The sequence below is a fragment of the Theropithecus gelada genome, chromosome 2 (genome assembly GCF_003255815.1).
Source record: "Theropithecus gelada isolate Dixy chromosome 2, Tgel_1.0, whole genome shotgun sequence".
Taxonomy (NCBI): domain Eukaryota; kingdom Metazoa; phylum Chordata; class Mammalia; order Primates; family Cercopithecidae; genus Theropithecus; species Theropithecus gelada.
The window spans coordinates 18,500,221-18,525,371 of NC_037669.1; positions in this window are offsets into that span (position 1 = coordinate 18,500,221).

Here is a 25,151-nt window from a genome sequence, read left to right on the forward strand (position 1 = left end):
GTTTGTTAAGGGAAAAAGAGGCATTCTTCCCTTAAGTTTATTTCTCCTCCAGTTTGTTCATTTATGACCAGCAAAACCATCTGCTGGTACCTGGTGAAGGTTGCTAATTGTATTGTGAGATCGATGAGACATTGAATGAGAAGATACCCATAAAGAAAAACAGAATGATAAATATTAAAGGCTGCTCTGCTGGGGTTTTTTTTCTTCCAAGAAGGAGGATTAGAAGCAGTGTTAGCACACCTCTCCCACTTGAAAGGACAGAATAGCATGTAGAGATTTATACTGTGAACTTTTTTCAAGAAGCAACACAGGAACTTAACAAGAAAACTGAAAGAAGCACAGGCTGTTCGAAAAAAGCGTCAGGCTACAGCCTACACTGTGAAACAGCCAAAAAACTCTTAAGTCCCCAAAGTGTGAGAAGGGGAGAGACTGCCTCCAGGATACACATCCCCAGCAGGGAACCTGAAATCCAGGCTATCAGAGAAGGCCTTAACCCTACCCAGAGCTGGGACTAATTCAGGGAATAGTGAGAAATATAAAAGTAGCGGCAGTAGTGGAAATTACCTTGCAGGCATTCCCAATCTCTATCGTGGACTGAGGGAAACCATTCATTCCTTATTATATCTCACAGGGACTCACGGAAGTCAGCCAAGTAGTTCAGGCAGTGGTCACAGGTTGAAAGAAAACCCCAGTTGAATTTTGGGAGATAATATTGAGTGGGAGCAAACTCCCTTGGCCAGAACGCAGGGGACAAGTGGGAAGTACACTGCAGCCACGAGTGCAGGAGCCCGACTGCCAAGGCTTCCTGGAGCTTAGCTCAGTGCTGCTAGCAGAACACTTCAGGAGTCAGAACAACTTTGCCAACTGTGTGGGATCTGGGTGAGGCTGACTGCCACCTGCTACTCTCCACTCCCTGTGCAAACTCTCTTCTGTGCAACAGAGGCAGTTACACTCCCCTCTGGAGCATTACCCCAGCAGCCTGATAAATGCCCTCTGACCCTCAGAGAGGCTGCAGCTGGCCACTCATGTGGAGAGTCAGAGCACAGCCCCGACCTGGCTGTGCCCCTCCACCCTCCCTGGTAGTGTAACACAAATGACAGAAACATTTAGGAGCTTTATGGCCCTGCCTATCACATGAGAAACCAGAATATCTCCTCTGGGCAAAGCAGGGCAAGTTCAAATCGTTCTACTATTACAGGAGCAGGTACTCTTTTGCAAGCGCCACCTCCTGGCTGGAGGCCAGCCAACACAGTCCATTACAGCATCTCTAGATAGAATAAGACTGTGCCCGGAAATGAGAAAACTGGTATCTGACCTCTGCTACCACCATTGCCTGCAACACACTGGCCAACCAGGAGGTCTGAGTCTGTCCACATGTCCAGTTCACTACCATCATAATCAACATTCAAGAAAAACAACACAGTAAGGCTATCTATAATCAAGGAATCTCACAGAGTCTACATCACTCCCCTGCCACTCCCATCACAGCCGGTGCTGGTGCCAACTGTTGTGGTTTTGAGGAAACGTAACATCACCAGAACCCTTACAGGCTTTCCCCAAAGCCAGCCTGGAGTGTAGCAGCCCCACGGGGTGGCTAGACCCAGAAGAACAATCACTATAGTCTGGCTTTCAGGAACTCATACCTAGGGTATGGGAGAGAGCACCGTATCAATGGAACACACTATGGGACAAAAAAATCCAGTTCTTCTGGGTGAATATCTGTCTCAAAAGGCAACCACGTCAACATTTCCCTGGTCAGCTATTTTTTTCTGTAATTTCATCTGTGTTCAACTAGTATGAAATCTGTGCATATTGGAATCATGCAATGCCAAGACGGCCCATACTTACTTTTGAATTGATTGTCTAGGTTCATAATAAAGAAGTCCCTACCTACCTTGAAGGACCCTGAAGCAAAGAAAACAAAGTTCTCAATGGAATCAGGAGCATCTCTATAAAAATCCTATTATTTCCTTAACTTGAGTTATTAAAATACCTGAGACAAAAGCATCTGGATGGCAGGCCTTAAATCCAAGATTTTTCCACTGGTGGGAAGTTTCTTTCAGCAGAGACACAATTGCAGTGCAGGGCTCAGGAGGGAAATTCTGCAACTCTACTCCAACAGTCAGGTAGCCTTGGTGCTCACGCAAGATCTTAGAGAAGGGGAATTCTTTCCTTCCTTGTCCACCACTGCAGACACAGCTGGGGCCTCTCCCATGGGAGCTCAGCATGGGTGCACCTATAGAAAGTCTTCCTAGAACACTTCAGGGTGCTGCATTCCCACAGAAGGAGCACTCCCAAGGTTCAGGTCTGCATGAGAGTCAGAGTCACAGTTACTCTCTATTTGGAATAGCAACATCCTTACAGATGAAAAGAGGTGCCTCTCTTGGGACACGAGTGAGTCTTGGAGGTGGATAACTTTGCTGCTAGCCTGGTGGAAGAACCAAATTGACTCCCATCCTTCCCCTTGATAAGACCTCAGTGTGTCTAATTGAGAGCTCCTCCAGCCACCTTCATCAAGGCTAGGACCTTTGCACACCATTGGGTATTGCATTTACCCACAGGCTTTAGCTACAACCAGTTTCTACCCAGGGACACCTCCCCTACTGGCCTGAAGCCTGAACCATCAACTAAGTAAATAAAATACTGGGGGTAAATTAAATAAATTAAAAAGTACATACCATGGGGGAATGAGATAAGCTTCAACAGACCTCTGCCATTCCAATTCTATAGGAGATAGTAAACTTGCCCGCACACCAAGTACGTTGCTACTACAACTAATATCTGAGGAAGCCATCATATAAAGACTATAATCAAGGAACTCAAACAGAGTCACCCTTAAAAGCACCACCACAAACCGAATTAGCATAAAAAATCTATAAACATTAAAGTCACATCCTTAAGGGAGAAAAAATGAAATTTTAGAAAAAGCCAAATCAAAAATAAATTCAAGAACACTTAGAAGAAATAGTCTACCCAAATAAGAAGAATGAGAGGAATAATTCTGGTAATAAATATGACAAAACAAGGTTCTATAACATTCTGAAAATATCCTCCCAGCAATGAATCCAAACCAAAATGAAATTGTTGAAATACCAGATAAAGAAATCAGAAGGTCAATTATTAAGCTACTCAAGAAGATACTACAGAATAGTGAAGACCAACATAAAGAAAATTTTAAAAATTCAGGATACAAATAAAAAATTTCTGGAGAAATAGGTATAAAGAAAAACCAGTCAGAACTTCTGAAAAATGAAAGACTCATTTAGAGAATTACAAAATGCAGTGGAAAGTTTCAACTATAGACGAGAACAAGTGAAAGAAAGAATTTCAAAGCTGAAATAAGAAGATTTTGAATTAACCCAATCTGTAAGGAAAATGTAAGGAATATGTAAAATAGCTAAACCCTAAGAATAAGCAGTGTCCCTGAGGGAAAAGAGAAGGCTTAAAATTTAGAAAACTTATTTGAGGAAATAATTGAGGAAAACTTCCCTAGCCTTGCTGGAGGTTTAGATATCCAAATACAACAAGCTCAAAGAACTCCTGGGAAATTAATTGAAAAAGATTATCACCAAGGTACATAGTCATTGTGCTATCTAAAGTCAACATGAAGGAAAGTATACTAAGAGCTGAGAGACAAAAGCATCAGGTAACTTATAGAGGAAAATCTATCAAACTAACAGCAGACTTCTCAGCAGAAATCTTACAAGCTAAAAGGTATTGGGATTCTATCTTTAGTCTCCTTAAACAGAATAACTGTCAGCCAAGAATTTTTGAATCCAGCAAAACTAAGTTAGCTCCATAAATGAAAGAAAAATAGTTATTTTTCAAACAAATGCTGAGGGAATTTGCTATTACCAAACCAGAACTACAATAAATGCTAAAAGGAGTTCTAAGTCTTGAAACAAAAGCTTGATATGTACCAAAATAGAATCTCTTGAAAGCATAAAACTCAGAAAAAAAAAGTATGTAGATAACATGAACATGATGAATAGATCAGTATCTCACATCTCAATATCAACATTAAATATAAATGGCCTAAATGCTCCACTTAAAAGATAACAGAATGGCAGAATGTATACGAAATCACAAACCAAATATCTGCTGTCTTCAAGAGGCTCACCTAACACATAAGAATTCATATAAACTCAAGGTAAAGGGGTGGAAAAAGATATTCCACGCAAATAAAAACCAAAAGAGAGCAAAAGTAGCTATTCTTATATCCAACAAAACAGAATTCAAAGCAACAACAGTAAAAAAAAAAAAAAGAGCAAAAAAAGTTATTTTATAATGATAAAAGGATCAATCCAACAAGAAGATATTACAATCATAAATTTACATGCACCTAATACTGGAGCTCCTAGATGTATGAAACAATTACTACTAGTCCTAAGACATGAGATTGGCAGCAACAAAATAATAGTGTGGGACATTACTATTCTACTGACAGCACTAGACATATCATTGAGATAGAAAGTCAACAAAGAAACAATGGACTTAGGCTGGGCATGGTGGCTCACACTTGTAATCCCAGCACTTTGGGAGGCTGAGAGAGGCAGATCACCTAAGGTCAGGAGTTCGAGATCAGCCTGGGCAACATGGTGAAACTCTGCCTCTACTAATAATACAAAAATTAGCTGGATGTGGTAGTGGGTGCCTGTAATCCCAGCTATTTGGGAGGCTGAGGCAGGAGAATCACTTGAACCTGGGAGGTAGAGGTTGTAGTGAGCTGATATCACGCCACTGCACTCCAACCTGGGAGACAGAGTGAGACTCCATCTCAAAAAAAAAGAAAAAGAAAAAAGAAACAGTGGACTTCAACTATACTCTAGAATAGGTGGACTTAACAGGTATTTACAGTACATTCTACCCAACAACTGCAGAATATATATTCTTCTCATAAGCACATGGAACATTCTCCAAAAGAGATCATACAATAGGCACAAAACAAGTCTAATACATTTAAGAGAACTGAAATTATACCAAGTATCTTCTCAGATTACAGGGGAATAAAACTAGAAATCAATTCCAAAAGAAATAGTCAAAACTGTACAAATATTTGGAAACTAAACAATTTTCTCCTGAATGATTTTTGGATCAACAATGAAATCAAGATGGAAATTTTAAATTATTTAAACTAAATAATAATAGTGACAAAAGTTATCAAAACCTCTGGGATAAAGCAAAAGCAGTGCTAAGAGGAAAGTTCATAGAATTAAATGCCTACTTCAAAGAGTCTTTAAGAGCATAAATTGACAACCTAATGTCACACCTCAAGGAAGTGGAGAACAAATTAAACCCAAAGGCAACAGAAGAAACTAACAAAGTTCAGAGCAGAACTAGATGAAATTGAAACAAAAAAGTACAAAAGATAAATGAAACAAAAATTTACAGATAGACAATTGGCCAGATTAACCAAGAAGAGAGAAGATCCAAATAAGCTCAATTAGAAATGAAACTAGAAACATTACAACCAGTACCACAGAAATATGAAAGATCATTTGAGACACTATGAATGCCTTTATGTGCACAAACTAGAAAATCTAGAGGAAATGAATAAATTCCTGGAAACATACAACCCTCCTAATTAAATTAGGAAGAAACAGAAACCCTGAACATATCAACAACAAGCAGCAAGATTGACTCAGTACTTAAAAAAATGCTAACAAAAAAAAATTCAAGAATCAGATGGATTCACAGCTGAATTCTACCAACCAATCAAAGAATGATTGGTACCAATCCTACAGAAACTACTCCAAAAGATGGAGAAAGAGGAAATCCTCCCTAAATCGTTGTATGAAGCCAGTATTACCCAAAGCAGGAAAGGACATAACAACAACAACGACAAAACTACAGACCAGTATCCCAGATGAGCATAGATGCAAAAATTCTCAACAAAATACTAAATATCTGAATCCTACAGCACAGCAAAAACATAATACCTCATGATCACATGGGCTTCATCCCAGGGGTGAAGAGATGGTTTAACATACAGAAATCAATAAATGTGATACATCACATAAATGCAATTAAAAACAAAAATCATGTGATCATCTCAATAGATGCAGAAAAAGCATTCAATCAGATCCAGCATTCCTTTATGATAAAAAAGTAGTTATATCAGTTTGCTGCAAAAGGTAATTGCTGTTTTGCCATTAAAAGTAATGGCAAAAAAAACACAATTTACTTTTGCACCAACCTAGTAGAAGGGACTTACTCAGAATTGGTCTGCCATTGATTTGAGAGCAGCTGTGATGTTGTCCATGGCCATGATAAATTGCATAAGTAATGACTAAATGATGCTATTGTTGAGTCTAACTTTTTCAGCCAGGTGGTAGATTCCTAGAAATGGTACCCAAATGGTGGGAAAACTTTCTGAAAATGTAATGAGATCATGAAAGGAACTTGGCCTTTTTCTATAGCTGTTTTTCCTAAATTATCTCCTTAGGAACTGAAATCAGCTACAAAAATACCTCCGAGATTCTGAAAACCCTATTATTGTTCCAACAGTGAGAATTAGGTAAACTGGAGAAGATGGGTGATAGTTCAATAAAAGAAGAAAATTGTTGAAAATCAAGCAACATAAAGAGATTAGTAAAATTGGTAAGAAAAGAAGATCTGGTTCAGTAGGTCAGTAAAAGACAATAAGCATAAATTCCACAGACAAAATAAGAAACATCAGGAGCTAGCAAATGTTCATAAAAATAATTATCTGACATCTGAGAGTGACAATAGGATACAAATTTTGAGGGAGTAGAAAGGGCTTATTGGATGTGGTCTACATGCTATTGGCTTGGGTCAGGGAAATTAGGCTGGGAGGGGTAATGAGAACATTTCCATTTACATTATGGATATCCTGAGAATCTATAGTGGCTAAGAGGCTTTATATTGGACTTAGTGACAACTAGATAAATGTAGAGACAAATACTCATTGCCAAAATGAGGACTGCATTATTTGACCACAGCAGCTCTGGGGGAATGGGTAAGATGAACTGGCAAGGAGCAACCTGTCCTCACCATGGGCCTCTGGAACCCCAGCAGGAGGAGACCCCTTAAAAAGTGGCAAGGGCAGCAAGCCAGCAGAGGTAAAGCCCAGAGGGTTTGGTTCAGTAGTATCTGTAGCAAAGCATAGTCAGGGAGGTCCATGCCCTTAGGCTAGACTTGCTCCCATAGGAGACTTTAGACCTAGGGGAATTGTCAGACCTGATATCCACAGGGCAGTCTTGCCCATCAGATGAGACTGGTCTGACGCGAGTGCCCCTTGGTCTGCTGGCTTCTTCCAGGGCCACAGCCTGGCCGTGTCTGCTTACAGGACAGTCTCGGGTGTACTGGGGGCCTATATTATAGCTTCTCTGCTGGTGGACTGTGCCTGATTAGTGTCAAGCCCCAATGAGGTGGCCACTATAGCCACACATTAATATGCCCACTCCCTTCCTATACTGCAGCTTCTTCCAGGCCCACAGCAACTCCCCACATCACTTTACTGGCACATGTCTGCACAGCTGGGTTTTACCTCATTGCCCCACTGGCACATGGAAATGCAGTTTGCCTCTCCGCTACCAACCACCATTGCAGATGGAGCCTTGGCAGGCCCAGAGGCAGCAACCATTGCCCTGTCAGCACCTTGCACTTGTACTAACACTGCAAAGAGAACAGCAGATCCTCCCCCAACCTGAGTGATCACTCCTGCTTTTGAGGCACAGAGAAAGCACCCAGACCTGCACCCACAAGCACCCTGCCCCCAAACCAACACCACCTTCAATGGAACTACATACAATGTAAAGTTAGAGGGAGGCTCCCCACCTTCCCCCCAAGTTGCATGTCCTCTGCCACTGTGGTAAGTACCTGCAGGGAAGCAGGGACCCCAGCACCCACTATCACTCTGTCACAGCTGTACCTCAGCAACCCCCCACCAACTGCAGTGGATCCAAACCTTGAGGAGCCAAAGTTGGGGCCAAATACTAGTCCTTCAGAGTTAGAGCACACAGTTCAGGAGTTGGGAGCTGAGCATTGGCCCCCTAAAATCACCCAAAAATGAAGCCAGTTGGCTGAATCCACCTTATACCACAATCCAACCTTCAAGGTTTTCAAATAGCATAAAAGCATAAAAACAAACATCCAAAGGCCAGCAATTTCAAAGATTAAAGGTGGATAAGCCCACAAAGATGAAAAAGAATCAGCACAAAAATGCTCAACTTTCAAAAACCCAGAGTGTCTTATTTTCTCCAAATGATCACATCACCTCTCCAGCAAGGGTTCTGAACCAGAATGAGATGGCTGAAATGACAGAAATAGAATTCAGAATATGGACAGGAAAGAAGATCATTGAGCTATAGGAGTGCATTAAAACCCAATGCAAGGAAGCTGTAAAATCATGATAAAACAATGCAGGAGGTGACAGAAAAAATAGATAGTATAGAAAAAATGTAACTGGCCTCATAGAACTGAAAAACACATTACAAGAATTTCATAACACAATCACAAGTATTAATAGCAGAATAGACCAAGCAGAGGAAAGAATCTTAGAAATTGAAGACTGGCTTTCTGAAATAAGAAAGTCAGACAAAAATAGAGGAAAAGAGAATAGCTAATTGATGTCCCTAAAACAGATGGGGAGAATGGATGTAACTTGAAAAACATATTCCAGGATATCATCCATGAGAAATTCTCCAATCCAGCTAGAGAGGCCAATATTCAAATTCAGGAAATGCAGACAAGCCCAGTAAAATGCTTTACAATAAGATCATCCCAAAGGCACATACTCATCTCTAAGGTCAAAATGAAAGAAAATATATTAAAGGCAACTGGAGACAAAGGCCAGGTCACCTACAAAGGGAAGCCCTTCAGACTAACAGTGGACGTCTCAGTTGAAACCCTGCAGGCTAGAAGAGATTGGAGGCCAATATCAACATTCTTTAAAAAAAGAAATTCCAATTCAGAATTTCATATCTAGCCAAACTAAGCTTCATAAGAGAAGAAAAAATAAGATCCTTTTCAGATAAACAAATTCTGAGGGAATTGTTTACCACTAGACCTGCCTTACAAGAGCCCCTGAAGGAAGCACTAAATATGGAAAGGAAAGACCATTACCACCTACTACAAAAACACACTGAAGTACAGAAATCAGTGACACTATAAAGCAATAACATTAACAGGTCTGCAAAATAATCAGCTAACATCATGATGGCAAGATCTAATCCACACATATCCATACTAACCTTGAATTTAAATGGGTGAAATGTCCCAATTAAAAGACACACAGTGGCAAGTTCGATAAAGAACCAAGATCTATTGTTATGCCGTCTTCAAGAGACCAATCTTACATGCAATAACACACGTAGGCTCAAAATAAAGGGAGGAAAATCTACCAAGCCAATGGAAAACAGAAAAAAAGGAGGGGTTGCAATCCTAATTTCTGACAAAACAGACATTAAACCAATAAAGATCAAAAAAGACAAAAAACGGCATTATGTAATGGTAAAAGTTTCAATTAAACAAGATGATCTAACTAACCTAAATATATATAGACTGAACACAGGAGCATAGATTTATAAAGCAAGTGCTTGGAGGCCTTCAAAGAGACTTAGATTCTCACACAATAATCATGGGAGACATTAACACCCCGTTGACAATATTATACAGATCACCGAAACAGAAAATTAAAAATCATCAAGAAAGAAAATTAATAAAAATATTCAGGACCTGAACTCAGCACTAAATCAAATATATATTCTGTGTGTGTGTATGTGTGTATATATATATATACACACACACATATATATATCCCCTCTAAAGAGCTGTGTATATATATACATACACACACACATACACACACAGAATTTTCCACCCCAATATAAGAGAATATGCATTTTTCTCATCACCACATGGCACATACTCTAAAACTGATAACATAATCAGAAGTAAAAATCTCCTCAGCAAATGCAAAAGAACTAAAATCATAACAAACAATTTCTTGGACCATAGTGCAATCAAATTAGAAATCAAGACTAAGGAATTCACTTAAAATGATACAGTTACATGGAAGTTGAATAAGCTGCTCTTGAAGTACTTTTGGGGCAATACATTAAGGCAGAAGTCCAAAAGTTATTCAAAACTAATGAGAACAAAGAGACAATGTGCCAAATCTCTGGAACACTGCTAAGGCAGTGTTAAGAGATAAATTTATAGCACTAAATGACAATATCAAAAGTTAGAAAGATCTCAAGTTAACGACCTATCATTACAACTAAAAGAACTAGAGAATCAAGAGCAAACAAATCCCAAAGCTAGCAGAAGATAAGAAATAAACAAAATCAGAGCTGAACTGAAGGAAATTTAGACACACACACACAAAAGTCATTCAAAAAAACCCAATGAATCCAGGAGGTGGTTTTTTGAAAAAAATTAATAAGATAGACTGCTAGCTAAATTAATAAAGAAAAAAAGAGAGGACTCAAATAAACACAATGAGAAATGACAAGGGGGATATTACTACTGACATCACAGAAATACAAACAAACATCAGTGAATATTATGAACACCTCCATGCACATAAACTAGAAACTATAGAAGAAATGGATAAATTCCTGGACATATACACCCTCTCAAGAATGACCCAGGAAGAAATTGAATCTCTGAAGAGACCAATAAAAAGGTCAAAAATTGAGTCAGTAATAAATAGCCTACCAATAAAAAAAAAAAAGACTAGGACTAGATGGATTCACAGGTGAATTCTACCAGATGTACAAAGAAGAGCTGGTATCATTCCTGCTGAAACCAGTGAAAAAAATTGAGAAGGAGGGACTACTCCCTAACTCATTCTATGAGGCCCAGCATCAACCTGAAAACAAAACTTGGTGGAGATACAAAAAAAGAGAAAAGAAAACTTCAGGCTAATATTCTTGATGAACATTGATGCAAAAATCCTAGCTGATAAATAACTTCAGCAAAGTCTCAGGATACAAAATCAACATACAAAAATCACAAGCATTCCTATACACCAAACCACAGTCAATTCAAGAGCCAAATCAGGAACGTAATCTCATTCAAAATTGCCACAAAAAGAACACAATACCTAGCAATGAAGCTAAACAGAAGGTAAAAGATCTCTATAAGAACTAAAAAACACTTCTCAAAGAAATCAGAGATGATACAAATGAATAGAAAGGCATTCCATGCTCCTAGATAGGAAGAATCAACATCATAAAAATGATCATATGGCCTAAAGCTATTTATAGATTCAATGCTATTCCTATCATTTGATTCTTCACAGAACTAGAAGAAAATATTTTCAAATTCATAGGGAACTGCAAAAAAGCCTGACTAGCAAAGGCAATTCTATTAAAAAATTAGAGGCTTCACGCTATCCAACTTCAAACTATACTACAGGGCTGCAGTAACCAAAACAGCATGGTACTGGTACAAGACCAGAAACACAGACCAATGGAACAGAACAATGAATGCCTGAATTAGACCACATATCTACAACCATCTGATCTTTGACAGATTTGACAAAAACAGGCAACAGGGAAAGGATTCCTTATTCAGTAAATGGTGCTAGGATAACTGGGTAACCATATACAGAAAATTGAGGCTGGGCCCCTTCCTCACAACACATACAAAAATTAACTTAATATGGATTAAAAACTTAAATGTAAAACCCAAAACTATAAAAATTCTGGAAGACAACTTAGGCAGTACCATTCAGGATATAGGAATGGGCAAAGGTTTCCTGATGAAGACACTGAAAGCAATTGCAACTAAGGCAGAAATTGACAAATGGGATCTAATTAAAAGAGCTTCTGCACAGCAAAAAAAACTCTCAACAGAGTAAACAGACAACCTACAAAATGGGAGAAAATTTTTGCAATCTATGCATCTGACAAAGGTCTAATATACAGCATCTATAAGGAACTTAAATTTACAAAAAAAAAAAATTAAAAAGTGGGCAAAAGACATAAATAGACACTTCTCAAAAGAAGACACATGTGGCCAAAAATCATAGGAAAAAAAGCTCAACATCACTGGTCATTAGAAAAATACAAATCAAAACCTCAATGAGATACCATCTCACACCAGTCAGAATGGCTATTATTAAAAAGTCAAAAAAAACAACAGATTCTGGCAAGGTTGTGGAGAATAAAGAATGCTTTGACACTGTTGGTGGGAGTGTAAATTAGTTCAACCATTGTGGAAGACAGTGTGACAATTCATCAAAGACGTAGAGGCAGAAATGCCATTTGACTCAGCAATCCCAATACTGAGTATATACCCAAAGTGATATAAATTGTTCTATTATAAACATGCACACATATGTTCACTGTAGCACTGTTCACAACAGCAAAGATGTGGAATCAACCTAAATTTCCATCAATGATACAAGAAAGTAGAAGTAGAGAGAATCAAAGCAGTCAGCTCAGCTGAGCTCCACTTGGAGCCAGGAGGAATTCTCGATTGTGGAGAAAAGATAAATGAGAGATCCCCAGCAGTCCACATTCCCACTGTAGACTCCTGAAATGATATCTTTTTTCAAGGTGTATATGAAATATTACCCATCCCATGAAGCTTTTCCTGATTATCTAGAAGAATATAAGAATGTTCACTCATTTGAAACAATTTGTAGTTTATTTATGCTTCTTTTTTGTTTTGTTTTGGTTTGGTTTAGTTTTTTTAGACAGAGTCTTACTCTGTCACCCAGGCTGAAGTGCAGTGGCACAATCTCAGCTCACTGCAATTTCCACCTCCTGGGTTCAAGCGATTCTCCTGCCTCAGCCTCCCGAGTAGCTGGGATTACAGGCGCCCGCCACTACACCCAGCTAATTTTTTGTATGTTTAGTAGAAACGGGGTTTCACCATGTTGGCCAAGTTTGTCTCGAACTCTTAACCTTGTGATTCACTTGGCTCAGCCTCCCAAAGTGCTGGGATTACAGGCATGAGCCACCACGCCCAGCCTGCTTCTTTTTATTAATGTTCAACTTTTATTTTAAGTTTAGGGGTACATGCACAGGATGAGGTTTGTTAAATAGGTAAACATGTGTCATTGTGGTTTGCTGACCAGATTATCCCCATCACCCAGGTATTAAGCCTAGTATCCACTAGCTATTCTTCCTGATCCTCTCCCTCCTCCCACCCCCCACCCTCTGACAGGCCCCAGTGTGTGTTCTTTCCCCCATGTGTCCATGTGTACTCATCATTTAGCTCCCTCTTATAAGTGAGAACATGTGGTATTGGGTGTTCTGTTCCTGCGTTAGCTTGCTAAGGATAATGGCCTTCAGCTCCATCCATGTTCTGGCAAAGAACAAGATCTCATTCCTTTTTATGGCTGTATAGTATTCCATAGTATACATGTATCACATTTTGTTTATTCAGTCTATCATTGATGATAGCACTCCTCAGCCCTCATGGGCTCTGAGACTAGTATCAGGAGTTGTTTGAGTCCATGGCAGTCCAACAATACTATCAAGTATTGTTTCAGAAAGTGCATTCATGATAGATTTCACACACCCCTCAAGACCAAGCAGCTGTTGTAAAATCCCACCGCCAGCAGCAGAGCTGCCTTGCACCTCCATGCACCTTTAGGAGGCCTGGGGATGGGCCTGTCTGCATATCATCTAGGTGCCTGAGGACAGGTCCACCCCACCCACTACCATTAATGCCATCATGTTCCATCTGGGGTCCTGACAGACCTGCCCAGCTTGCCACTGCTGCTGCCACCTACACATGTTGTCTGAGGGCCTGGGAATTGATTCACTCTAACTACAACGGGAGATACCTGCCAGCACCTTCTAAGTACCTCTGTGCAATGTTTTCACTACAAATAAACATGATTTTATAGAGGTAAACAATAAAAAAGAAAAAGGAACAAAGAATATACAAAATGATCAGAAAGTAATGAACAAAATGACAGAAGTAAGATCTCATCTATCATTAGAAATCTTGAATGTGAACAATTTATATTCCCAAATTAAAAGATATAGGCTGGCCAAATGCATGGTGACAGTTTGGAAAGGTGTCCCCAAGTAAATCTTATGTTGAAATGTAACCCCTAATGTTGAATGTGGGTTCTGGTAGGGGGTGTTTGAATCTTGGGGGAAAATTTCTCATGAATGCTTTATTAGCATCCCTCTTTGTACTGTCTTCATGACAGTGAGTGAGTTCTCATGAAATCTGATCATTTAAAAGTGGGTAGCATCTCCCCTCCCCACACCCGCTCTCTTGCTTCTGCTCCCACCATGAGAGATGCCTGCTCCCCCTTCACCTTCTGCCATGATGGCAAGCTTCCTGAGACCCCCCAGAAGCAGGTGCCGGCATGATGCTTCCTGTAAGCCTTCAGAATCATGAGAGAATTAAACCTCTTTTCTTTTACATTACCCAGTCTCAGGTATTTTTTTACAGCAGTGCAAGAATGAACTAATATAGATGGGGAAAAAAATTTTATCCTGCCTTTAAGAAACTCACTTCACCTGCAAAGATATACAAATACTGAAAGTGAAGGGATGAGAAAAATAGTTCATGCAAATGGAAACAGAAAGCATGCAAGAGAAGCTAGAACAGACAAAATTGTAATTCAGTCAGAAAAAAACATAAAAAGAGACAAAGGTCACTATATTACGATAAAAAATGAATTCATCAGAGATATATAATAATTCAAATATATATGCACCCAAAATTGCAGAACCCAGATATACAAAACAAATATAATTAGAACTACTGAGAGAGACTCCAATAAAATAATAGTTGGAGATTTCAACATCCAACTTCCAATATTGGACAGATCATCTAGACAGAAAATTGACAAAAAAACATTGGATTTAAAGTTCACTTTAGACCAAATGAACCTAACAAACATTTACAGAATATTTCTCCCAATAGCTACAGCATACACATTTTTCTCTTGATCACATGAACACTTTTCAGGCTAGGCAATATGTTAGGCCACAAAACAAACTTCAACAAAAATTGTTAAATAAAAATCATATCAAGTAACTTTGAGAATATAGTAGAATAAAATTCAATATTAACAAGAGGAACTCTGGAAACTGAACAAATACATAGAAATTAAACAACATGTTCCTAAATGACCACTGAGTCAAAGAGGAAATTACAAAGGAAATCAAAAACATGTTAGCAACAAATGCAAATGAAAATGCAGAAACAGAAAATAAAATACCCCATATTCTCACTTATAAGTGGGAGCTAAACATTGAGTACACATAGACATAAAGATGAGAACAATAAACACCGAGGAATACAAGAGGGGAGAAGAGAGGGAGAGAACAAGGGCTGAGAAACTTCATCTTGGGTACTGGGAGATGCATTCATTCTTACTCCAAACCTCAGCATCATGCAAGCAATATACCTTTGTAACAAACCTGCACATGTGCTCCCAAACCTATAATAAAAGCTGAATAAAAACCACAATATATTGAAACTAGGGGGATACAATCAATGCAGAATTTTGAGGGAAGTTTATACCAATAAATTACAACACTGAAACAATTGAAATGTTTCAAATAAACACACCAACAACATACTTCAAGAGCTAGAAGAGCAAAACCAAAATAATAGAAGAAAAGAAATAATAAAGGGCAAAGTACACTAAACAAAATAGAAAACAAAATGAAAAGTATATTTTTGGAAAAGATAAACAAAATTAATATACTATTAGCTATACTAACCAAGAATAAATAGAGAAGACTCAAATAAATAAAATCAGAAGTGAAAAAGGTGACATTACAACTGATATCACAGAACTACAAAGGATTGTTAGAGATAATTACAAACAAACATATCTCAACACACTGAAAACTCTTGAGGAAATGGATAAATTACAGGATACATACAAACTACAAGGATTGAATCAGGAAGAAATAGAAAACCTGAAGAAATCAATAATGAGTATGGAGATCAAATCAATAAAAAAAACTCCCCCACCAAAAAGGTCAAGAACAGATGGCTTTACTTCTGAATTCTACCAAATATATATAGAAGAACTGACATGTATATACTTCTCAAAGTAGTCCCCAAAATGTGAAGGATAGGGAATGCTTTATACATTTGTCTATGAATCAAGCAGTACCCTAATAACAACTCAGATAAGAACACAGCACCACCAAAACAAGGCAAAATAAAACAAATACAAAGGCCCCTACAGGCCAATATCCCTGCTGAACATAAGTACAAAATGCATTTAAAAAGTCACCAAACTAAATCCAATAACATATCAAAAAGATAATGCACTAAGATCAAGTGGAATTTATCTCAGGGATACAAGGACGATTCAACATAGACAAATCAATAAATGTGATGCATCACACCAACAACTAAAGAACAACTGATCATATCACTTGATTCAGGAAAAGCATTTAATAAAATTCCCTTTGTGATTAAAACTCTCTACAAATTATACATAGAAGGAATATACTTTAACATAATAAAGGCTATATGTGATAAACCCACTTCTAGCACCATACTGAATGAGGAAAAGCTGGAGCCCTTCCTTAAGAACAAAAACAAGGATCACCACTCTTCCCATTCTAATTCAACACGGCACTGCAAGTCCAGCAAAGGCAATGAGAAAAGAGAAAGAAATAACAGGTATTTAAATTGGAAAAGCAGGAGTCAAATTGTTCCTCTCTGCAGGTAGCATAATCTTATATATAGAAAAATCTAAAACTTCACAACAAAACTCTTAAATCTGTGAAAAAATTCAGTAAAGTCTCAGGATACAAATTTAAAAGAAAAAATTAGTAGCATGTCTTCATCAGTAATTAACTAGATGAAAGAGAAATCAAGAAAGAAATCCCATTTACAATAGCTTCAAAAAGTAAGAATAAATGTAAACAAGGAGGTGAAAATTCCCTATAAGAAAAACTAGAAAACATTGATGAAAGTTGAATAGGATATAAACAAATGGAAAGACATTCCATGCTCATGGGTTGGAAAAATTAATATTGTTAACACAACCAAACTACCCAAAGTAGTCTACAGATTCAATGCAATCCCTATCAAAATACAAAAGATATTGTTTACAAAAATAGTACAGACAATCCGAAAATTTGTATGGAACCACAAAATAACTTGAATAGCCAAGGCAATTTGATTAAAAAGAACAAAGCTTTAGGCATTACACTACCTGACTTTAAAATATACTACAAATCTTTAGTAACCAAGACATCATGGCATTGGTATAAAAACAGACAAATAAACCAATGAAACCAAATAAAGAAATTAAAATAAATCCACATATTGACAACCAACCGATATTTGACAAAGGTGCCAAGAACATACACTGGGGAAAAGATATCCTCTTGAATAAATATTGCTAGGAAAACTGGATATCCATATGCAGAAAAATAAACCTAGACCCCATACTCTCATCATATACAAAAATCAGCTCTAAATATGTGAACAATGAAAATGTAACGCTCAAACTTATTTTTTAAAAACTAGAAGAAATCATAGAGAAAAGCACTTCGGGATATTTACAAAGATTTTATGGCTAAGACCTCAAATGCACACATAGTTAAAAAAATAAAGAAATGGGACAGAAAAGCTGAAAATCTTCTGCACAGCAAAGGAAAGGGCATAACCTACCAAGTGAAGAGACATCTGTGGAATGGGAGGAAGTATTTGCAAACTATATATCCAACAGAAGACCAATATCCAGCATATACAAAGAACTCAAACAAAAATACAGTAAAAACCAATAATCTCATTAAAAAGTAGGGAAAAGATTTTAACAAACATTTCTCAAAAGAAGACATCCAAATGGCCAACAGGTGTATGAAAAAGTAATCAATAGAACTAGCTATCAGGGAAATGCAAATAAAAACTACGAGATATCATCCAATCCCAGTTAGGATGGTTGTTATCAAAAAGACAAGAAATAATACGTGCAGATAAAAATGTGGAGAAATGGGAACTCTTACTTATTGCTAGGGGAAATGTAAATTAATACAGCCATTATAGAAAACAGTATGAAGGTTTCTCAAAACCTAAAAATCTGATTACCATGTGTTCCAACAATCTCACTACTCGACATTTACACAAAGGAAAAGAAAAGAGTATATCAAAGGGATATACTCATTTTAGGATTGTCTATACTATTTTTGTAAAGAATGTCTTGCACTTGTATGTTTATTGCAGCACTATTCACAAAAGCCAAGCTATTGTATCAACCTGTGTGCCCATCAATGGATGAATAAAGAAAATGTGGGAAGATCATAGGATCGTGGTGGATGGGAGGCAGGACTAGATTGCAGCTCTGACTCAGAAAGACAGAGCAGTGTGTGGAGACTCGCATCATGAATTTGTGCTCCAGAACGACTGCAGGAATAAATCAGGAAATCTGAGAGGACCCACAGACCCTCTGAAGGAAGTGGATTGCTCCTGCAGGACTCAGGAGACACCCCAAATTCTGTGAGTGCCCAAACCGTAAAAGTGGGAAGGAAGATTGTCCACCCCAGAACACACACCCCCACTGGGGAAACCAAAGGTCTAGATTACGGGAGGAGATTCTGACCTTAACTGGAACTGAATCAATTTAGAGAGCTGAGCAAAATACAGGGGTAGCGGAAGCAGCAGGAAAAGCCCTGTGACCTTGTTGGGTCCCCTAGCAAACCATTTCTGCCTGACCTCACAGGGGTCCTTTGGAAGGGTAGTCAGAGGTACTGGGAAAAGGCCACTGGGGGAAGAAAATCTCCAGTGAACTTTGGAACAATTTGTACTGATCGAGAAGTCTCCTGACCAGAACTCAGGGGAGGGCATGAATCTGGTGTGTAGACTCCACAGGCAGAGGAAGAAGGTAAGCCATACTTGCTTTTGCAGCTGGAAGGCAGGTAGCCTGGAGCAAGTTTTCAGGTCTGCTTACCCACTGCCTGGAAACAGACTTGGTGCTATTGGTGGGGACACAGAGGGAGGGAGACTGGCCCTTTGGATTGCGTGGGAGCTGGATGAGGCGTGTGACTGACTGCTTTCCCCCACTTTCCTGACAACCAGTATGACACAGTAGAGACAGCCATAATTCTCCTAGGAACATAACTCAATTGACCTGGGAACCTCACCCCTATCCCCCACAGCAGCTGCAACAAGACCCACCCAAGAAGAATCTGAGCTCAGACATGCCTAGCCCTGCTCCCACCCATGATCCTTCCCTTCCTACCCTGGTAACTGAAGACAAAGGGCATATACTCTTGGGAATTCTAGGGACCCACCCACCACCTGTTCCTCCCCATACTACTACAGCTGATGGTCTCTGGAAAGTGTCACTTCCTGGCAGGAAGCCAACCAGCACAAAAATAGGGCATTAAACCACCAAAGCTAAGAACTCTTACAGAGTTCATTTCACCCCCATGCCACCTCCACTGGAATGAGTGCTGGTATCCATGACTGAGAGACCCATAGACAGTTCACATCAAGGACTGTGCAGACAACCCCCAGTACCAGCCTGGAGCCTGGTAGACTTGCTGGATGGCTAGATCCAGAAGAGAGACAACAATCAGTACAGCTCAGCTCTCAGAAAGCCACATCCATAGGAAAAGGAGGAGAGTACTATATCAAGGGAACATGCCAGGGGACAAAAGAATCTGAACAACAACCTTCAGCCCTAGACCTTTCCTCTGATAGAGCCTACTCAAATGAGAAGGAACCAGAAAACCAACTCTGGTAATATGACAAAACAAGGTTCTTTAGCCGCCGCCCCCCCCCCCCCCCCCCCCCTGCCGCCACTGCCCCGAAAAAAATTGTACTAGCTCACCATGAATGGATCCAAACCAAGAAGAAATCCCTGATTTACCTGAAAAGGAATTCAGGAGGTTAGTTATTAAGCTAATCAGGGAGACACCAGAGAAAGATGAAGGCCAATGTAAGGGGAAAAAAAAGATATCAGAAGTGAAGAGAGAAATATTCAATAAAATAGATAGCATAAATAAAAAACAATCAAAACTTTAGGAAACAATGGACACACTTAGGGAAATGCAAAATGCTGTGGAAAGTCTCAGCAATATAATCAAACAAGTAGAAGAAAGAAATTCGGAGATCAAAGAAAAGTTCTTTGAATTAACCCAATCCAACAAAGAAAAAGAAAAAAGAATAAGAAAATATGAACAAAGCCTCCAGGAAGTCTGGAATTACGTCAAATGACCAAACCTAAGAATAATTGGTATTCCTGAGGAAGAAGAGAAATCTAAGAGTTTGGAAAACATATTTGGGGGAATAATCAAGGAAAACTTCTCCAGCTTTGCTAAAGACCTACACATCCAAATACAAGAAGCACAAAGAACACCTGAGAAATTCATTGCAAGAAGATCATCACCTAGGTAAATTGTCATCAGGTTATCTAAAGTTAGGATGAAGGAAAGAAACTTAACAGCTGTGAGATGAAAGCACCAGGTAACCTATAAAGAAAAACCTATCAGATTAACAGCAGGTTTCTCAGAAGAAACTCTACAAGCTAGAGGACACTGGGGCCCTATTTTTAGCCTCCTCAAACAAAATAATTACCAGCTAAAATTTTGTGTCCAGCAAAACTTTCATATATAAAGGAAAGATATAGTCATTTTCAGACAAACAAATGCTGAGAGGATTCACCACTACCAAGCCACCACTACAAGAACTGCTAAAAGGAGCTCTAAATCTTGAAACAAATCCTGGAAACACATCAAAACCAAACCTCTTTAAGTATAAATCTCACAGAACCTATAACACAAAAATACAATTTAAAAAAACCAAAACAAAAAACCAAGGTATACCAAAAACAAATAGCACAATGAATGGAATGGTACCTCACATCTCAATGCTAACATTGAATGTAAATGGCCTAAATGCTACACTTAAAAGATGCAGAATTGCAGAACGAATAAGAATTCACCAACCCAACTATCTGCTGCCTTCAAAAGACTCACCTAACACAGAAGGACTCACATAAACTTAAGGTAAAGGGGTGAAAAAAGACATTTCATATAAATGGACACTAAAAGTGACCAGGTGTAGCTATTCTTATATCAGATAAAACAAACTTTAAAGCAAGAGCAGTTAAAAAAAAACAAAAAACAAAACAAAGAGGGACATTATATAATGATAAAAGGCCTTGTCCAACAGGAAAATTTCACAATCCTAAACATATATGCACCTAATACTGAGCTCCAAAATTTATAAAACAATTACTAATAGACCTAAGAAATGAGATAGACAGCAACAAAAAAATAGTAAGGCACTTCAATACTCCAGTGACAGCACTAGACAGGTCATCAAGACAGAAAGCCAACAAAGAAACAATAGATTTAAACTATACCCTGGAACAAATGGACTTAACAGATATAAACAGAATATTCCATCCAACAACCACAGAATATACATTCTATTCAACAGTCAAGGGAACTTTCTTCAAGATGGACCATATGATAGGCCAGAAAACGAGCCTCAATAAATTTTAAAAAGTTGAAATTACATCAAGCTCTCTCTCAGACCACAGTGAAATAAAACTGTAACTCAACTCCAAGAGGAACCTTCAAAACCACGCAAATACATGGAAATTAAATAACCTGCTCCTGAATGATCATTGGGTCAAAAGTGAAATCAAGATGGAAATTAAAAAATTATTTGAACTGAATGACAATAGTGACACAACCTATCAACACCTCTGGGATACAGCAAAGGCAGTGCTAAGAGGAAAGTTCATGGCCCTAAACACATACATTGAAGTGTCTGAAGGAGCACAGACAATCTAAGGCCACACCTCAAGGAACCAGAGAAACAAGAACAAACCAAACCCAAACCCAGCATAAGAAAGGAAATAACCAAGATAAGAGCAGAACTAAATGAAATTGAAACAACAAAAATTACAAAAGATAAATGAAACAAAAAGCTAGTTCTTTGAAAAGATAAATGAAATTGATAGACCATTAGCAAAAATAACCAAGAAAAGAAGAGAGAAAATCCAAATAAGCTCAATAAGAAATGAAACAGGAGATACTACAACTGACAACACAGAAATAGAAAAGATCATTCAAAGCTACTATGTATGTTTTTTCACACACAAACTAGAAAACCTAAAAGAGATGGATAAATTCCTGGAAAGACACAACCTTCCTAGATTAAATAAAAAAGATCCGGGTGCGGTGGCTCAGGCCTGTAATCCCAGCACTCTGGGAGGCCAGGCGGATCACGAGGTCAGGAGATGGAGACCATCCTGGCTAACATGGTGAAACCCCGTCTCTACTAAAAATACAAAACATTAGCGGGGCGTGGTGGTGGGCACCTGTAGTCCCAGCTACTCGGGAGGCTGAGGCAGGAGAATGGCGGGAACCCGTGAGGCAGAGCTTGCAGTGAGCCGAAATCGCACCACTGCACTCCAGCACGGACGACAGAGGGAGACTCCGTCTCAAAAAAAAAAAAAAAAAAAAAGAATCTGATACCCTGAAAACGTCAATAACAAGCAGCAAGTTTGAAATGGTAATTTTAAAATTACCATCAAAAAAAGGTCCAGAGCCAGATTCATAACAGAATTCTAACATTCAGTGAAAAATTGGTACCAATCTATTGACACTATTACACAAGATAGAGAAAGGGGGAACCCTCCCTAGATCATTTTATGAAGCCAGTGTCACCCTAATACAAAAACCAGGAAAGGACATAAGAAAGAAAACCACAGACCAATATCCCTGATGAACACAGATGCTAAAATCCTTGATAAAATACTGGCTAAGAGAATCCAACAACATATAAAAACAAAAATCCACCACGAACTAGTGGATTTTATACCAGGGATGCAGGGAGGGTTTAACATATGCAAGGCAATAAATGTGGTACACCACATTAACAGAATTAAAAACAAAAATTACATAATCATCTTGATAGATGCAAAAAAAGCATTAAAAAAATACACCTCTTTATTTTTAATCAAAACTCTCAGCAAACTCAGCATACAAGGAATATACTTCAATGTAATAAAAGCAATATATGACAAAGCCACAGTCAACATCATACTGAATGGGGACAACTTGAAAGCATTCCCGCTGAGAACTGGAACAAGACAAGGATGCCCACTCTCACCACTCCTCTCCAACATAGTACTAAAAGTCCTAGCCAGAGCAATCAAACTAGAGAAAGAAATAAAGGGCATCCAAATTGGTAAAGAGGAAGTTCAACTGTTGCTGTTTGCTGATTATATGACTGTTTATCTAGAAAACCCTAAAGACTCCTCCTATAACTGATTTAAAAAATTCAGCTTCTAGAACTGATAAAAGAATTCAGCAAAGTTTCTGGATACAAAATTAATGTACACAAATCAGTAGCTGTTCTACACATCAATAGCAATCAAGCTAAGAATCAAATTATGAACTCAACTCCTCTTACAATACCTGGAAAAAAGAAAAAAACTTCAGAATTTACCTAACCAATGAGGTGAAAGATCTCTACAAGGAAAACTACAAAAACACTGTTGAGAGAAATCATAGACAACACAAACAACTGAAAACACATTGCATGCTTATGGATGGGTAGAATCAATATTGTGAAAATGACCATACTGCCAAAAGCAATCTATAAATTAAATGCAATTACCATCAAAATACCACCATCATGCTTCACAGAATTAGAAAAAAGCAATTCTAAAATTCATATGAAACCAAAAAAGGACCCACATAGTCAAAGCAAGACTAAGTAAAAAGAGCAAATCTGGAGGCATCACATTACCTGATTTCAAACTATACTATAAGGCCATAGTCACCAAAACAGCATGGTACTGGTATAAAAATAGGTACACAAACCAATGAAACAGAGTAGAGAATCCAGAAATAAACCTAAATACTTACAGCCAACTGATCTTCAACAAAGCAAAGAAAAACATAAAGTGGGGAAAGAACACCCTATTCAACAAATTGTGCTGGAATAATTGACTAGCCACATGTAGGAGAATGAATATCAATCTTCATCTCTGACCTTATACAAAAATCAACTGAAGATGGATTAAGGACTTAAATCTAAGACAGAAACTATAAAAATGCTAGATAACATTGGAAAAACACTTCTAGACATTGGCTTAGGCTAGGATTTCATGACCAAGGACCCAACAGCAAATGCAATAAAAACCAAAGATAAATAGATGGTACCTAACTACACTAAAGAGCCTTTCCACAACAAAAGGAACAATCAGGAGAGTAAACAGACAACTCATAGAGTGAGAGAAAATCTTGACAATCTATACACTTGGCAAAGGACTAATATCCAGTATCTACAACGAACTCAAACAAATCGGCAGGAAAAAAAAAAATCCCATCAGAAAGTGGGCTAAGGACATGAATAAACAATTCTCAAAAGAAGATATACAAATGACCAAAAAAATATGAAAGATGTTCAACATCACTAATAATCAGGGAAATACAAATCAAAACCACAATGTGATATCACATTAGTCCTGCAAGAATGAGCATAATCAAAAACTCAAAAAATAGTAGATGTTGGTGTGGATGCAGTCAACAGGAACCCTTCTACACTGCTGGTGGGAATGTAAACTAGCACAACCACTATGGAAAATGGTGTGGTGATTCCTTAAGGAACTAAAAGCAGAACTACCATTTGAACCAGCATCCCACTACTAGGTATCTTCCAGAGGAAAAGAAGTCATTATACAAAAAAGATACTTGCACATGCATGTTTATAGCAGCACAATTCACAATTACAAAATCGTGGAACCAATCCAAATGCCTATCAATCAGGGAATGGATAGAGAAACTGTGATATGTGTGTATACATGTGTATATATATGTGTGTATAATACATATATATACACACACATACACACACACACACAATGGAATACTATTCAACCATAAAAAGGACAGAATTCGTGGCATTCGCAGTGACCTGGATGACATTGGAAACTATTATTCTTTTTTTTTTTTTTTTTTTTTTTTTTTTTTTTTTTTTTTTTTTTTTTTGAGACGGAGTCTCGCTTTGTCGCCCAGGCTGGAGTGCAGTGGCCCGATCTCAGCTCACTGCAAGCTCCGCCTCCCGGGTTCCCGCCATTCTCCTGCCTCAGCCTCCCAAGTAGCTGGGACTACAGGCGCCCGCCACCACGCCCAGCTAAGTTTTTTGTATTTTTTTAGTAGAGACGGGGTTTCACCGTGTTAGCCAGGATGGTCTCGATCTCCTGA